We start from the raw sequence: 17,860 nt of genomic DNA, 5'->3' as shown, positions 1-17,860 counted from the left end.
CACAAGACCGGAATGGAGACGCCTTCGCACAGTGTGATCAAATCGTTCATTTGGAATTCTTGGTGCAAATTAGCTTAGAGCTGATAATGGCACATGATGCTTTAGAGTCTAACACCTCTGATGCTAGATTTTGGGTAATTCCACCTGGACAAATTAGGCCATTAAGTCAAATTAAAGTGTTCAAAGACGATGATGCAAGTCCTGAACCCCGTTAATGATTTTATAATAGCTTCAAATTACCTGCCGACCCACACCTAGTAAACATTAGCTCCCATTGCTAATTACGGAACACAACTGGGTGCAAATTTAATTGGGTTTTATGGGACGAACACAAACAAACAATATTAGCTTTGACACTGAGCAACGTTGACGCCTCATCCTCTTAATGGTTTAAGCCGTGTGTGTGAGTGTGTGTGTGTGTGTGAGCGCTCAGCTGATGCGCTGGCATTTGGAAACGTTGTGTTGTGTCAACAGACTTATTTGAGCAAGAGATTACAAAAATGCATTTGAGTGCCTGGTGTTGAGTTTGACCTTTTCTGGAATTTAAGCTGAACACAAGAGTACAAAGTGTAATGTCATATTTAAATGGTAAACACTCCTGAACCCCGACCCCCGGGGTGCTTTCACATGATAATCATTGTGTGTTAGGAGCAGAGCGACAACGCCCAACCGGTGCTGGGATTCTCCTCCCTGCTGCTGAGCTCAAAGTTCAACTACAGTCAACTTTGTCCGTCTGCCCGGTGACCTTTCAGACACTCCACCAATGAGAGAATAGTGTGTGTGTGTGCGTGTGTGTGTGTGTGACGTTAGCAGAAACGACACAACAATGGCGGCGTTTGGCTCAGTTTGACATCTTTGTGGCCGTGTGTTTACCCCGGCACTTCTTGGTGAAGTGTGTTGGCAACAGCGTCAGCGGCATCGGAACATAAGAGCTGCAGACAGTTGGCAGCACAATTCCAGGTTTGATGTCAGCAACAGACACACATTGACATCGTAAATGACCTGGTGTTTAAGCGGTTCCAATAGGATAAATCTCTGGAGGCTCAGGGACACTTTGGCAAATGGTTTGGTAGAGGATCTATAGATTGACACAGACAGAGATGATGAAGACGCTCAGCTCATCTATATACATCTCTCCCCATCTCCCCATCTGTCCTGCTACTGACGATTAAGTGTCTGACAGGGCTGTGGTTCAAATCCTGCCTTGTAAACAGACAGCACCTTAATGAAAGTGCTGGCAGAAAATAAGGAAATGTTTTCGCTTTCATGTCTAACGGCAGCGATCAAGGCCAAGGAGCCATGACTGCAAAGCTCCAGAGGGAATCTAGAGAAATAAAAACCTTTTTCTTCCATTTGTGGATGTGCTGGATTTCCCAAAATGCATTGCATGCCAATAAGACAGATTCTTCTTTGTATGCATTTAGATTCCAGGTAAGGATTGAGACTCTATTGTTCAGTCTCTCAGACCTTTATGTCGACATCAAGCTGAACCATCTAACAGATGTTTGGAGTTAAAGCCTGAGATGTACGGAACATTTATGATGCTCTTCATCACACAGCCTGACACTGATTCCCTTGGTGCTTGTGTATGTCCATGTAAGGCCCGACTCCACAAAATCTTTAAGTTCCAGTCAGAGCCAGATCACATGCTTTTTCTTGGGTATACACACTTTTGCAGCTTTCAATCACTCAAGACCAGTTTGAACCTTCAGCGACACACAGATTCAGGCTAAATCAGCAGAAATGGACGTAAACTTTGAGCCGGATTCTTTGTAAATCAATTTGATCTTGATGAGTTTTACGCCGTGACGCTCACTCTTCTTCTGCGTCAGTGCCTCATATAGCACAAGCTGCATTTTCATGGATATTCAGTCGAGTCCAGAGGAATGACATCATAGCGTATTGTTCAGATATTGTGAATCTATCCGAGTCAAACGAGGATGAAAGGAGACGTGAGGGTGGAGTCGATTTGAAGGCTTGGGAAAAAAAAGTAAAGATGAATGAATTATCCAAAACAGGGATCAGATCTGATATGTAAAGGCTCCCTGCTGGCTGACTGAAGCTGTACATATGTCAAGTGTCAGCGTGTCCTCGAGGCAGTTTGTCTAGTTTGATATGTATAATATTTGTTTTGTCTCGCAGCTATGAGGGAATGCTAATCCACTCTGAGTTCTAATCTTTTCACAAACTAAAGCCTGCTAACCTCCAACTGCAATAACAACGCAGAGATGATTCAACACCGACACTTTTGTAAGAGATAAAAATCCTCATTTGTTAAACACTGAATCCTGTAACCAAGGACAAAACAGGAAAGAACACCACAGCTTCAAAGTTTGCCCTTTTTCTCAGAGGCTTTTGTAGCGCGTTTCCATTAATATTCCTCTTCAGGCTGAAGCCATCTCAGGACGAAAACGTCTAACTAACCACTCAAAACAAACAATCTGCCGACAGAAGACGTCCGTACTATTCTAATCTCCAGACTGCCAAACAGACTGACGGAGGTACGGAACCTCATTTGTTTTTGGTGGCAAAATTAAGAAGAAAAACAGCCGGTGTGCCGTCGTCTCGGGAAGAAAATGGAAAAGCCATCCATCAATCAACCTCACGCTCCGTTTCAATCAAGCTGCATTTGTTCTTGTGAGGGCAACAGAAAGGCAGCGGCAACACACACACACACACCACAGGATGTGTACATGAAGCAACAGTCCTACCTAAGAACCTCAAACCAGTAATAAGTGGGCAAAGACACCAGTCCACTCATTTTCCATCTCTACTTATCCTGTTCAGGGTTGCTGGCTCCAATCCCAGTGGTCATTGGTAAAAAGCCTTTGGGCTGGGTGGAGAACCATATGTTGTTTGGGCTATTTGATGTTGGGCTAAAAACACATTCACACACATCAACAGGCAGTTTAAAGTTTGCACTTATAGCTGCATAAAGAGACAACGTTAACTTCTACGCTGATGACTTGTGATCATTATGAACTATGACCTCTGTGACTCACGTGGGGCTGCTTGAGTCAAACATGGGGACAGTTCGGTGACGGGCAGGTGCTTAACTCCCATTTCTGGGCAGCACATTCAGATGAGGTCGCCCGGTTCACAAGCTGTTCCTGCTTTCTAGGAGTGAGGTTTTTGTACCTAAACGTCTCCCGTGGCTCTCTTTAACTCACCAGCACCTGCCAGCAGTATGATTTTTAATGAGCGATGTCATGGGGGGTGATTTATTAGTACGGCTTCTAAAATCACTTGATGACACAATTGAAGTATGATTACTGTAACAGGCTCGCCACACGCTGCCATAACATTTGTTTTTAATATCTTCTAAGTAAACATATGTGATGAGCTTAAGCCTGCAGAGTGAAAGTGTCTCATGATGTCACTTTCATCCCCACATGTTGCATCATCCCTTCAACGCTGCTCGGTAAACAGACTGATCCGCCAAGACAACTTTAAAACAGGATACACATTAAAGAAAGGCACACACACACACACACACACGGGCCAAACCTGGAAGCAGATTTCAGGTTTCTATGTGGTGACATTGCCGATCAGACACTAAAGCATTCATTTGTTTAATGACCTCATCCTAAATTTGATTAAACTTTGCCCCTTCAGCTAGATTCCAGTTAGTGGAGGTAAATGTTTGCATAATACTTTGCTGCTTCACATCACTCGTGTGGTGAGACACAAAGTGCAATAAAAAGCGCTGGCGTTCACACCGGATTAAACTGATCAATAACTCTATAAGACCCCTCAGAGAGGAATCCAGGGAGTTTTATTACAACTTGGCTCTGCAAACACAATAGCACCAAATCAATGCTGCCATCATCTCCATGTTTTTATGTTTCACTTAGTCCCCTGACAAAGGCGCCGTTGTAGCCACGGCGCTGATCACTGAGTAAACACATACACACCTGAACAAGGACGGAGATCCTGTGTGCGTAAGTGTGTGTGTGTGTGTTGACCTACAGCGTGTGTGTGTGTGTGTATCTGTGTGCATAAGACATCGCAGCTTCCTCCTTATGCTCGGCTGCAGACTAAAGCGGCATGGCAGCTTTCACAACGCAAAGCAAATCCAGCTTCTGGGTGAGGAGGAGGAGGAAGAAGAGGAGGCGGAGGACTGAAACACTTCATCACTCTAAATAATCATTTTAAATTACTGCTTAATTCATTCTAATCGGTCCTCATGTTTGTGTCCTGTGAGAACTTGTCCATACTGCAACCTGAGTCTGGGTTATCATCTTTATTTTAGTGAACTTGGAAGTTTCCCCCTTGAGCAGCCAGCTGTTCACTTCCTTTTTCTCCTTCAGTGTTGACAGAAACGTAGAGAAGAGAAACAGAACAAAGTGATAACAAGCCTGGAGAGATGAGACACAAACACGTCAGCGTTTATCAGAGCTGCTCGGCTGAGTTGTGTTGTTCTTGGGCTGCGAGTACAAAGTGTGTAATCACCATTTGTGTCTGAGGAAGTCTGATCCCGGCGCAGGCAAGAGCGGCCTTTTCCCAGCCAGGTGACCTCCTCCTTACACTCCTCTTTGCCTTTTATAGCCGAGGATCACCCGGCTCACTCACACTCCTCGGTTCCGGGTTACATAATTAACTTGAGACTAGGATGGAAACTGGCCAACACACACACACACACACACACACACACACACACACACACACACACACACACACACACACACACACACACACACACACACACACACACACACACACACACACACACACACACACACACACACCCTAGTGGTGCTTTGACACACAGTTCATGCATGAATGTATGAGCGAGTACAAGCACTCTTTAAGTGAGCACACACACACACACGTCAAACTCATACATAACCATGTGTGTTTGAACTTTCCACTGAAACTATCAAAACAACACGAGGCCTTTGTGAGCTCAGGTTCCAACGTTCGTCCCTAATGGACAGCAGATAAACATCAAAATTACTTAATAAAACACACACACACAAACACACACGCACACTCTTACGTACAGCTATTTGACTTCTATATAAAGGCAACCGCTTCCACTCCAAATAGAGTTACAGAGCAGATTTAACGTGCAGCCTAATGGACATAGCGTCCAGCTAATAAAGGAGGATTTGCGACTGGTGGACACCGGGGTCTGAGAGAGGGGACGAGGAGGAGGGACGGAACCAGAGGGAGAGAGAGACAGGCAGAGAAACGGACAGAAAGGGAGACAGAGCGTGAGAGAGAGAGATCAAGGGACACACAGAGAGAAATGGAGAGAGAGAGAGAGAGTGCAGGGTTGTCCCTGTTTTATCAGCGTTCTTGATCAGTGGTACTTCCAGCGCTGTGTGCATGTGACTGCTCTGTGTGGGTGTGTGTGTGCATTTGTGTGTGTGTGTGTTTTACGAGGCTCTCAATCTGGGAGTTCCCTGTGTGCAGCGAGCAGAGGGAGACTCACTCACTGTGCACGATGCAGCAAGAACACAAAACCCTACAACTAAATTAAATGTAAATTGAGAGGAAATATACAGAGAGAATAATTTTACAAGATTTATGAGGTTGGTTTTTCCTTTCAAATCAAACTTTTTTTTCCTTCTTACTTTATATTCCCTCATTTATTTATTTTACTTTACATTCTTACCCAATTACAATTATTTTGATCCTTTTTTACATTTATATTATATTTCTATTCTTCATGTCTGTATTCATTTTATCCAGCATTTTGTTCAGGTCTGATCTTTTTGTCTGACATTGATCTGCTCCTCTTCCTCCTCCTCATATGAAGCTGCTGCGTTCTCTACATCAGCACTGTTTGTACAGGCCGCTGGCGTGTTAGATCACCTTAACAGCTACCACTGGAATGTACTTAGCAGCTGAAACGTACAGGAAAGGTAAACACAGACGCTCGCTCATCTCACGCTAATGAGAGTGTGTGTGAATTTAGGGTTCTCGTAAGTGAGGCCAGGCTGGACGTATAGGATCAGCCTGCTAACATGGCACCAGCATACTGGCATTACAGCAGCTTAAGGGCTATAAGGGGACATACTGGATTATATCACACACACACACACACACACACACACACACACACACGTTTCTTCAGAGACCTGCAGCTTTTTCTCAGCGTCTTCACAGAACGCAAATGTCACACGGTCAGCTGACTTAATGTTCAATCTAATATGTCACATTCACATTCCATTCTATACAAAGAAGGAAATGTGTGTGTTGGTAACTGTGTTGATATGAGGCAGTTTGGTAACGTAAGGGGAAATTACAAAATTACAGCACTGTGCTTTGATGTATGAGTGTGTGTGTGTGTGTGTGTGTGTGTGGTTGAAGGTTCGTTTTGCCCAACGACTCACACAACCTACAGAGGGTTCCTCTGGGCCAGGTCTGCCCAAACATGGTCAAAAAAAATAGACACACACACACAGACACACTTTGGTTGACCGATGTGAAGTGTGTGTGAAGCCGCAGAATTCCAGCTGTGATGTTTTTCCTCGGATAAACTCTGTCCTCTTTGAGTTCATATCAGTCATGAAAGCCTGTTTATCCTGGCTACTGGGTAGAAGCACCTCAGGGTGCCTCACTGGGCACCTTAGAGGAATTAAAACACCTCTAAGAAAATCCTCTCTTCTTCTACTTCGTGCACCTCAGACAGACACACACACACACACACACACACACACACACACACACACACACACACACACACACACACACACACACACACACACACACACACACACACACACACACACACACACACACACACACACACACACACACACACACACACGGGGGGGCTTGTTTTGACTCGGTGGGCCGCACGATGCGCCACAGAGGAGCGTTCCACCTAATTACACCGCTCACCTGTGCACCTCAGTACACACAGACGTTTACGTGTTTCTAAAAGAACTATAACTCCAGAGAGAGAGAGTCACAGAGAGAGAGGGAGAGACAGAGAGAGTGAGTGAGAGTGAAAGTGAGAGTAAGAGAGAGAGACAGAGAGAATGAGTGAGAGTGAGAGAAAGAGAGATAGACAGAGAGAGAGAGAGACAGTCACAGAGAGAGAGAGAGAGAGAGAGACAGACAGAGAGAGTGAGTGAGAGTGAGAGTGAGAGAGAGAGAAAGTGAGTGAGAGTGAGAGTGAGACAGAGAGAGTGAGTGAGAGTGAGAGTGAGAGAGAGAGAGGGGGGAAAACAGCAATAAATAGAAGGTTGAGAGTTTAAGAGCTGAGCGGGGGGGGGGGGTCAAAATATGGGATTTCTCCCTTTGCCCAAATATGTAGCTATTCTAGTTGTTTTTGTGCCCTGCTGAGCTGCTGATAAGGCAGCACACAGAGCGGGAGCCTTGTGTTTTCCGAGCTGCGGAAATAGAACATGTCCATATAGAGGGAGGGCAGCTGTGGAGCGAGGGAGCAGCCAGGGGGCAGAGGTCAAACGCTTCCCCAGAAAGTGAGCTCTGCCCTGGGGCCAAACCAAAAGAAAGAGTTCCCCCCGAGTCCCTGAGTCGCCGAGTCCCGTGTCCCTGCCGACCCAGGCAGCCCCAGGGCGCATAAAGGAGCCGCAGCCTTTAAATCGCCTCTTTGCACGAGCTTGTGTTCATTACTGTAACGCCATTTAGCAGCAATACGTCCCAAACAGACAGACAGGCGATGTATAGAGAGACAGACAGAGCGAGAGAGAGACAGAGCGAGAGAGAGGCAGACAGCCGAAAATCTGCCCTGACAAACAAACAATCCCGCACAGATGCTGCTCCTCTCTGACACCGCTGGTCTCCATAGCAACCCTGCTGGCCAGTAATAGCCTCTGGCTCGCCTGGCTGCAGTGGTATCACGCAGACACACGCACACAGACACATTTTAGCCTCTGAATGGGTCTCAGTGTGTATTTATAGAGATAGAGGGGCTCGCTATCCCACCCAGCGTCCCCCCCCCCCCCCGGGGCCTTCCCAGAAAACACAACAACACAACCGAAACACACAGCCGGCACCAAACCCAGGCCCCGGCTCTCCCGGCTCTGATAAACAAGCGCTATAACCGATAACAACAGAAAACGGGAATTAGGCATCGCTGCGCCGGAGTTTACGTAACAGAGAGCAGCTGCAGCGTCTGCCTCAGATTAAGATGGATGTCCGCTCTAACGTGGAGCTCCATCCCCACTCTCTGAGGGGAAACACCCTGAATACAGAGGAGCATCCTCCAGGCCATGCTGCAGCATTCAGACACCGTGAGCTCCTCCGGCTGCTGGGGTCGTGTCCACAGGCGTCCCTGGCAACCGTGGAGCCTCCGTGTGTACAGATCGTTTGTGTGCAAGATCAATTTAGGTCATTTTCTTCTTCTTTTAAGTTGTTTTCCTCAGCAGAGAAGGCTTAGTGGGTCACATACTGTACATGTGTTGATACCAGCTAACCTGTATGAACACACTGTCATCTAGAGGGGCGGTAGATAGAGCACATGCCTCCGCCAAGGCCTCAACAGTGTTCCAATTATGACTCTGGTGCCAAAGTTATTGACAAACTGTTGTTACAGCACCATGGACGTGGCCTTGATTCTGGTTCATCACTGATATTTGGTTTAATCAAAGCTTTAACATGCACAGAAATGTACTAACTGAAGAACTCATCATGTTCCGTTATCTTAGGCGCTCAGTGGGTTTAGAAATGTTTAAAGTCGTTGCATCACAGCTTCGCTCAGCCTGATTATAAGACAACACGAGCTGGATTGAATGGAGCGGCTGAGTTCTCTTGTGAATGGGCCGAGACTGTGCTTGTTTGTTTGGATTGTGCTTTGGATGCATCATAGTTTCAAACGCCCCCACACACACACACAGTGAGAGAATCAGACTGTGAGCAGCTGCTTTTTCCCACACAGCATCTTCACCCAACAGGTGCACGGCCGCTTCACAGACGACAGCACGGGAAACTGCCACATCGTCTCCTATACGGCGGTTTGACCGTGAAACATACTGTACGTGATATCGTTGGATTTGATTTGATGCGGCTCTCTGAACACTTAGAGATCTGGAAATCTAAAGCTGAGGGCCATGAGTCAGCAGCAGCACAGATGAATTGATAAGTTGGGGCAGTTACGCATCGTGACGTCACCGCCGCCGTCCCTGCTGCTTTTCACGCCGTATAATGGCGAGGACGGGAAAACTCCACAGTAACGAACACAATCATCTTGATAAAAGGTGAAACTTTTAAGTATTCATGTTCAAATGTGTACTTACCGAGTGACAGACAGAGGGAGAGAAAACCTGGGGGAGGGGAAACACTGGAGGACAGCAGGGGACCGCTCTGTAGAGACAGACAGAGAAGGACAAAGACAGAAATGAGTCCCTGAAACGCCGCTGACGTCACATGATGTCACAGCATTTCGCCACTTTGGCCCTCTGGATCGGTGTGGTGAACCTGGCGTGCGGAGTAAACAAGCTCTACATGGAGGCACCAGCACCTCTGTGTGACGCTCATGCCACCTCAATTTACAGTTTCCCTGGTAACTGCAGACAAAAACCAAAAGGTACTAAAAACAGTCTTTCTTTCTTATACACACTCAAAGGATTTATGAATAAGTCAACCTGATCACCATAATGTACACAATTAAGATGATGTATTGCATAACCATGTGGTGTGGGCTTTAAATCTGAGAGAGAGAGAGCAAGAGCGAGAGCGAGAGGCAGAGAAACACAGAGGCAGAGAGAGAGAGCGAGAGAGAGAGAGGCAGAGAGAGAGAGGCAGAGAAACACAGAGGCAGAGAGAGAGAGAGAGAGAGAGAGAGAGAGAGAGACAGAGAGAGAGAGACACACACACACAGAGGCAAAGAGAGAAACGCAGAGGGAGAGACAGAGGCAGAGAGAGAGAGGCAGAGAGAGGGAGAAAGAGAAACACAGAGGCAGAGAGAGAGAGAGAGAGGGGAAGACAGAGTGTCAGAGTGAAGGGGGATATCCTCCAACGACGTCCACGCTGAAGACAAGACTAATTCCTCGCCATTTCCTGTACTCAGCATCGCCTGTGATTCTGGTGGCGTCTGTCTTCGCCTCCTCATCATCATCAGCTCGGCTTCCTGTACCCACTGCTGGACAGGAACTGCGGCGCTAATGCCTTCTATATACAAGCACTTTGCAAGATAAACTGAAGCGTAAGATTGTGAGACGGCGTTTACGTCTGGGATTATCTGATCTGGTCTTCTTCTCCAGGAACTAAGATCTGCATTCAAATCCTTCACTCACTCTGTTTACTTGGACCTAAACATCGGCGTATCATCCCGCGATCTAAGAAGCTTTGTGTGATTTGATTAACACGAAACGAAGAACATCACAGGAAGAGGAAGTGGAATCAAATCAAATTAGATTTTTCAGTCATTTTCACCACTTTAATGAAATTAAGTCAGAATCCGTCCTACACAGATGGTTCGGCACAGACGGGCCTTAAAGGGACAGAACTGGAAACAGACTGTTGTCACTCAGTGTGCACAGTGGCATGAGGGGATCTAGCAGAAGTTAATACACCCAACATGTAATGACTGAAAATGATGGATCTCACTGTGTTTTAGTGATTTTCCAGTTCCGAAATTTTTGACTAAATGCAACTGTTGCCGTTGTAGCGCCACCATCAGGTTGACTGATCACTTGTTCATTTGTTGTGTATATGGCGAGGTAGCGTGTCTACGATGTTTGGTGATAGCAGACAAATGAAGCCACGCCCACTCAGGCCAACTGCTACCAAAACGTAACATGTTACACGGCTGAACACACAACCTTCCACGCCACCCACACACACACACAAGTGATTGTCGCAGCAGCTGAAGGAGACGTAATCATCTAACAAAGCTCTGAATTCAACTCGCCGGCCAGAGTGAATTATCAACACGATTGTTCCGTGATTGTCCGGCTTAATCAAAAGAGAACAGCACACTCGCTCTGAGAGAGTAATTCACTTTGAAGGGCGGCACGCGGAACACACAGAGGCATTCACACACACACACACACAAACACACACACACTTTGCTTTACTGACAGGAAATACGTGCCGCTCTACCATCTGCCTGCTGCTCTGCGGCTCTCTGCTTTGTTCGGCGTTCTCTTTCTTCGTTTGCGTCTCTCATGGCGTTTCCCATCAAGCGGAGTTGCGAACTGAGAAACGTGTAATGGAAAAACTCAAACACACGTGAAAGAGGTCTTTACACTCGTTTCTGTATAGCAATTTCAATTTTAAGTGCAGTGATTGTCTAACTTTCCCAGAAACGAGCGGTTAGTACGAGCAAACACGAGCGCCCGGTGACTGACAGCAAATCAAACAAAGGACAGATGCACTTTGATACTCTCCCCCTGCCCTCTCTGTGCGAGTGTGTGAGTGTGTGTGTATTTTTAGCGCCTTCTATTCCAGGTAACATCCAGTGGTGCGGTAATAACTCCTTTGATTAGGGCAACAGGTGAGAGGCGGTAATCTCACCCCCGCCTGCCACAGGATTTACATGGCTCGCCCATCACTCAGCCTGAGACAGCTCGGCAGGGGAAACACACAGGGGTGCTGATTAAAGGACAACGCTGTTAACACACACGCACGTACACACACACACAGGCACGTACACTCGAGTTTCACATCCGCAACAACAATCAGGAAGGTGCCATAAATGGAATATGGCAGGGAAGCACATTACTGGAAGAGCATCAACACACACACACACACACACACACCCACACCCACACACACCCACACACGTTACTCATAAACCCCAACAGCACCGTCAACAAATAAACACGTCACATCATCTTCACACAGCATCAAAGGGAACAGCAGACAGAACTGGAAGATCTGAAGCCAACAAAGGTACAAACACACAAACCAGCCATGAATAACACAGATGCATCATGGGAAAATGTGGTGGGAGGAAGGCCCTGGATGGACCTGAAGTTAACGCCAACGGAAATGTCCAGAACGCCACTTAGATAGCGTCGAGTCAGTGACCTAGTTTGGATGTACACTTCCTGAAATTCCTGAAATTTTGGAAGATAAAGCAGAAGAAAAATGTCCCAAAGGAACACTCATAAAGTTGGAAGATTATAAATTCCATTACGTTCCCTAGTTTTAAGCATTTCCAGGATTTCGTGGACAACGTGGCGGCCGGCTAATCTCTGAGGAACGGAAGGGGACGGACGTCTGCCTGGCCTGTCGGGGAGCTCGGAGGCTCATCTTCACGTCTGAGAGAATCTGAGAAAGCTCCGCCCCCTGCTCCCAGAGGGCCGCAGGGTTTCTCAGAGGTCACCATGTCTAAAAGTCGGGGTTGTGTGAAACGCTCCTCAGATGAGAGCGTCGGTGCTCTGCTGGTGTCACGTCTCAGACGATGACATCACTACTTCAGGTTACACTTCAGGTTCAAGTTTAGGGAAACAAATATCCGACATATCCTGGATTCATAATGAGCCCAGCTCCTTTCCGCAAAAAGGAAGAGGAGATGAACGACCTCCCGACCGCTGAGCGAAGGATGTGAAACCTCAGCCTCCGTCCTCCTCTCAGGGGACAGAGGGCGTAACTGATAATGGAGGTGAAGACAAAGTGGGAGGCAGCAGAAGAAGACGGAGGGAAAGAGGAAGAGGGTCAGACACACCCACACACACATATTAAAGAAAGAGAGAGACTGAGATAGAGTATGAGGGAGTGTGTGAGAGAGACAGAGACGATAAGAGACAAAGAGAGAGACAGAATAAAGAGAGTGAGGGAGTGTGTGAGAGAGGAGCGTCACTCCTTGTGCCTTGAAGAATGATGGACAACTGTCTCTAATGAGGAGAAAATGAGGTCCACACACACACACACACACACACACACACACACAGGTAAAGTACCCCTCTCCCCTCCACGCACCGCTGTGCTGCCTAATTAGTGTGCAACACACACAGGGACTCTTCTTCACTGAGAGTGACAGGGAGCCATCAGCCCTCACACTGACACACCACACACCACACACACCCCCACACGCGCGCACACAGCCGCTCTCAACATATATCTGAAAGGTCACACCAAAAGGTCGCAAAATTCCTGTCACTACGATCACGACATTCGGCTCACACACTCAGGCACAGACGGGTTCTTCGTTCTCATTGGTTGAGGCCTTCATGCCGTTGAGCGACGGCCTTGTAGGTCGGCGTGCAAGTACATCGTCTGACAACGAGAAGAGCGTTTACGTTACGAATCCAAGCTGGAACGCGTCTCTATAAGTGCGAACGCGAGACGAGCCAAGACGTCGCTAAACCAAGACATCAGCAGCAGGCTAGCTCCCGTCTCGCAGAGCGTCCCACAGCTGCTGGATGTAGAAACACGGCGAGCGCGGCGCGTCGTAAAAAAAACGGGGACCAGGCGTTCTTACTCAGGTGTGTAATTTACAGCGATTTCCCCGTCTTTCCTCCCCTCACACACTTGCCGGCGGGAGATTTACGACGTTCCTCTCATCACGCACTTTGATGGTGACACGTTTCTAAACTCCGGCGCTCTGTTATGATGGAGCCGTCTAATGGATTTATGCGTCCGAGTCCAGAGGTTTGTTTAAGTGACACGCCAGAAGTGGCTGCTGAGAAACGAGCCAGAGGCTTCGGACGGCCGTCTGGCAGTGTGCGGGTCCGTGCTGCGGCCTGTTTACGCTCCGCCTGATCTTTAGCTCGGGGAACGTTTTAACTTTACGAGCTGCGAATTTCTCAGAAAGCTCTGCGGAAAACAAAACAAAACGGAAAATAAGGAAAAAAACACACTATTAAAATCCACTTTGTCTGTAACGCACAAAACAAATAAAGTCATAAATTAGACCCACAATAAACGCGCCCCCCCTCTGGCCCGTCGACATGAAAGCCGCTCTTCCCCTCGCGGCCGCCGCATTCCCAGAGTCGATAATAAACTCCAGACGAGGCGCTCTGGATCCTTCGCCGCAACTCTGCAGAGCGGCTAAGTGATGAGCGCCGATGCTAACTGTTACATAATTGCATGGACTTGTTATCTTGTACAGTAGGGCGCTGATTAAAGATGCTACACACACACACACACACACACACAGACACACACTCAGACACTCAGACGGACAATGGCGGCGCTGTAGAAAGAGGAAGAAGCTGCATTCCTGCTGGTTATGGAGTCATCTGATGTGCTGGCGAGTCATGTGTTGGCGCCGTGTTACACACTCAGCAGCTCGCTCCGGGGCAAACGCCACTCTATTGTGTTCCCGCTCTGTGTCCATGTTTGGTCCCAACGCGCAGGAAACATCTGGACTCATTCTGGGACGTCGATTCTGCTCGTCCTGGGTTTCAAAACCGACTGTTACATTTTTGCAGGAGACACGAACCCACAACCTGCTGGAGATGGAGTCCCTTTGTCCTGCGCAGGAGGCCCAATGAAAGAGTCCATTCATGAAGGTTACGATCAGCTTTTACGCCTCGCTAAGGGCGAATACGTCACGCTTACACTTCCTCTCATTCCTCAGTGTTAGTTAGAGGCGTTTCTACGGTAATGTTTGCATCCCTTTCTGTGCGTTTCTCTCATGTTTGTATCCCGCCGAAGTGAAATGGAGCCAGTCTGATGTGTGAAATCGGTGGAATCCCCTTTGAAGTGTCGTCATTTCCACCATGCGGTTGAGTTTGTCACAGTGATGTTGAGCTGTACCCTCATGGTTCCTTAGCATGCTGGGTAATAATAGTCACCCAGGCCAGGAAAGGGAAGAAGAAAATTATAAAAATCACGTTTTGCGTTCTGGAGCGAAGGTCGGCAGTTTAATTGGAAGTGCAAATTGCGTTCACGTGTCCCGGCGGTGGAGCGAGGCACGAGTGATGTGAGCGTGCGCAGCGGCGGCGGCGGAGCGGCGGCAGCAGAGCCATATAGGTAACAGCTCCTGGTGTATTTATAGAGCCACAAGTGCGGAGGAGGAGCAATTATCATCAGAGGAGTCTCGTTAAACAAGCCGGGTGCCCCCCCCCCCAGGGTGCCCCCCCCCCCCACACACACCCCAACAGCCGCCCACTGAATCAGATGCACTAAAGCTGCCAGTCCTCTGCCAAGAAAGAGTAAATATTGACTTGATGACTGCAGCTCCCATCTGTCGACCAGAGCGGAAGAAGAAGAAGAAGCTCCCGTCTCTTCCTGTCTCTCTCTCTCTCTCCCTCCCTCTCGCTCACAGTCTGCAGAGAATACATTCACCCCGCAGCTACACTTACCCTTGTAGTGAAGACACACACACACACACACACACACACACACACACACACACACACACACACACACACACACACACACACACACACACACACACACACACACACACACACACACACACACACACACACACACACACACACACCCACTCTCCCCCACTCGCGGGGATTCCATTGACTTTTGATTTGCGCATGTTGGAGGTGTGATTGAAAGCGTGCAATGGAAACACTCGGATCCAAACTCGCCAAACATTTAGTCTGCAAAAGGGAAATAGAACTAGATTTGGACAGGAAGTAGTGGCGATTCGTTTTCCCGTTTTTTCTCTTGTGTATGTTGTATTTCCAGGTTGTAATTTGCGGCGTACTCCACATATATGATGATTAGACGGTGATCAGCAAGCTCGAGAGATGATGTACGAAACTCCCCTTCTTTGCCTTTAATGGCGCCACCTATTGTCGAGGAGGTCACATGACGTCACCACATGGAAACACTGACGACTCATTTGGCTCATGAGGACTTGAAAGAATTTGCACGTGTTTCACGCAAAACTGCCAATGGAAACCAAGCAACAGTCGCTGTCTCTCCATCCCCGTCTCTCTCTCCCCCCCCCCGTCTCACTCTCATCACTGTCTCTCTCTCTTTGTGAACACTGAACATTCTTCATCAAATGTCCCAACATAAATAGTCCAGGACATCTGATATACACATGAATACCGATACGTCTATGATTAGCCACCATTGATGAATAAGACAGGCTGGTTTACCATCCAGGCTCTCCTCCTCCTCCTACTCCTCCTTCGCTGCGGGCGAATGGAGGTGAAGATTGCGGCGTTGATTTAGGGTGCCGGCCCAGTGCAAACATTTGCAACAACATGCATTGATTTTTGTATATTGCCTGTGACGTTGCCGCTGGTACAGACGGAGCTGATTTATTGCTGCTGCCGCCCCGAAATGTAATAACGCCCGTCAGAGCGCAAAGAAACAAACGGCCGGAGATTCACACCTGGTGATAAGAGAGCAGACCGGTTCAGGCTTTCTACACGCCGTGTGTAGGATGTGACGGCGGCGCTGGTATAATTCCAGCGTAACGGCACTTAGAGGTTGATTAAACTATAAATCTACAAGCTTTTACGGTTATTGGGGGAAATTACGTCTCAACTCGGTGACTTTGCTTTTTTTTTTGTAAGTTGGAGCTTCTGCTGATATTTCATGTTCACTTACGGCGTCTGTAGAATGGACCCATACATCAGAATCACACTAAAGCATCTGAAAGCTCCTCTGCATGAAGTTACACCTTTAGTAAGACAGAAATATGTTCCCTGTTGCCTCAGAAAGTGTTCTCCTGTGACCTTTGACCCTGAACCGTCTGTATGTTGACAAAGATCTCTATCCTATACGACCTTCTGGGGGCCTTCTCACATCGTCGCCCAATAATGTGAAGAAGCTGAGAGAATGTTGTGGATACATGCAGCGCGTTGTAGGGACAAATAGTAGAAGAAGAAAATTGCGTTAAACCAGCAGAATATATGGAGGAGAGAGAGATCAGCCTCAGCACCGCAGCCTGCTCATCAATGCGTCTCTCCTGCACGGAGAGACGCGGGGACACACTTGGCCCCCTCGCCTCCATCATTCAACACAAATCCAATAGAAACGGCTCCGGTTTCCTCCTCGCTGCACAAATGCCAAACGCTTTGAAAAGGAAAACAACACAACACAGCACCAACACAAGAGCCTCATCATTCCTCCACATCTCCTTGGCCGTTTGCGTTTTTATGTTTTCCCTACAACACCCTTGATGAACGATGCCCGACCTTATTTGTCTCGTTTAGCCTTCTAGACGTTTTTCTCCGAGTCTAAATGAACCAGCTGAGCCAAATTTGAGAGCACAAATACAAATTTCCCTACAGTGTTTGATCATTGGGATCTCCTCCAAATGTCATCGATCCACATTCGCTGTCAAAAATCTGACTCGACACCATAATGCTTTGAATCCAAACCTTTATTATCGTCTAACAAATTAAAGTCCAACCTGGCAACCGACACAGAGGGAAGTAGCCAAATTGGAACCTAGCGAGATTCTGTTGCAGGGATCTGAACCCGACGAGCAGGCTAGCAGAGAGAACTCGAGTTCTTGCAATATTTGTCTGTTTCATCGTAGCCTAGTCGTTCCTGTTCTTCTCTCACCCGAACAAGACTTAGAAAGGTTCTCGAAATCCAACTGAGTCTGACATGATGCCATATGCCGACGGTTTCAGACCCACGTCTAGGGGGACCTAGTTCCATCTCACACGGTCCACTCTAGCAACAAGCCTGTGACATTACATATTCTCTTCTTCTTTGGTCCGTAACTCTGGGCTCTGCTCTCTGTCCGTGCTGGACTATCTGGAGGATCTGCCTCAACGATCGCAACCAGATGCTAATTGGCCCTCAGAGCCGTTAGCGGGGATTGAAGTGGGAGTAGAAAGAAATGAACACCAGACAAAGAATGGTGTGTTCTTGCGACAGACGACCCCGAAAACTCACCAGTTCAGCGTGAAGTGAAGTGAAGTTCAGCGGGAGAAACTCATGTCTTGGCCTGCAGAGACAAAAAAGGACATAAGAAGACAAAGAAGAAGTAAATCACACGAGTCCTAATCTGGATTTATTTGGCTGACGTCTAAACTCTGAGCTGTGTGGGAACGCGAGACAG

The 17,860-nt window shown here is 47.6% G+C and overlaps 1 protein-coding gene across 6 annotated transcripts in view; it reads right to left on the bottom strand.

Annotated features, from left to right (window-relative positions):
- Window positions 1-17,860, bottom strand: part of plcb4b (phospholipase C, beta 4b) — a 53,509-nt gene that overhangs the window by 29,413 nt on the left and 6,236 nt on the right. For 3 of the 6 annotated variants that reach the window (XM_076160143.1, XM_076160150.1, XM_076160142.1), the window contains exons 2-3: window positions 17,695-17,746; window positions 9,213-9,279 (exon numbers count right to left, since the gene is read on the bottom strand). The gene's annotated coding sequence lies outside the window, so the exon portion shown is untranslated. Of the gene's footprint in view, window positions 1-9,212; window positions 9,280-10,998; window positions 11,214-17,694; window positions 17,747-17,860 lie in introns of those variants that run through there. The other 3 variants (XM_076160144.1, XM_076160145.1, XM_076160146.1) reach the window with 3 other exon arrangements.

The sequence above is a fragment of the Genypterus blacodes genome, unplaced genomic scaffold (assembly GCF_046128005.1).
Source record: "Genypterus blacodes isolate CSIRO-AG114 ecotype Tasmania unplaced genomic scaffold, CSIRO-AGI_Gbla_v1 ptg000104l_1, whole genome shotgun sequence".
Lineage (NCBI taxonomy): Eukaryota > Metazoa > Chordata > Actinopteri > Ophidiiformes > Ophidiidae > Genypterus > Genypterus blacodes.
Note: the sequence above shows the minus strand (reverse complement) of the source record. Positions and strands in the feature narration are given on the sequence as shown.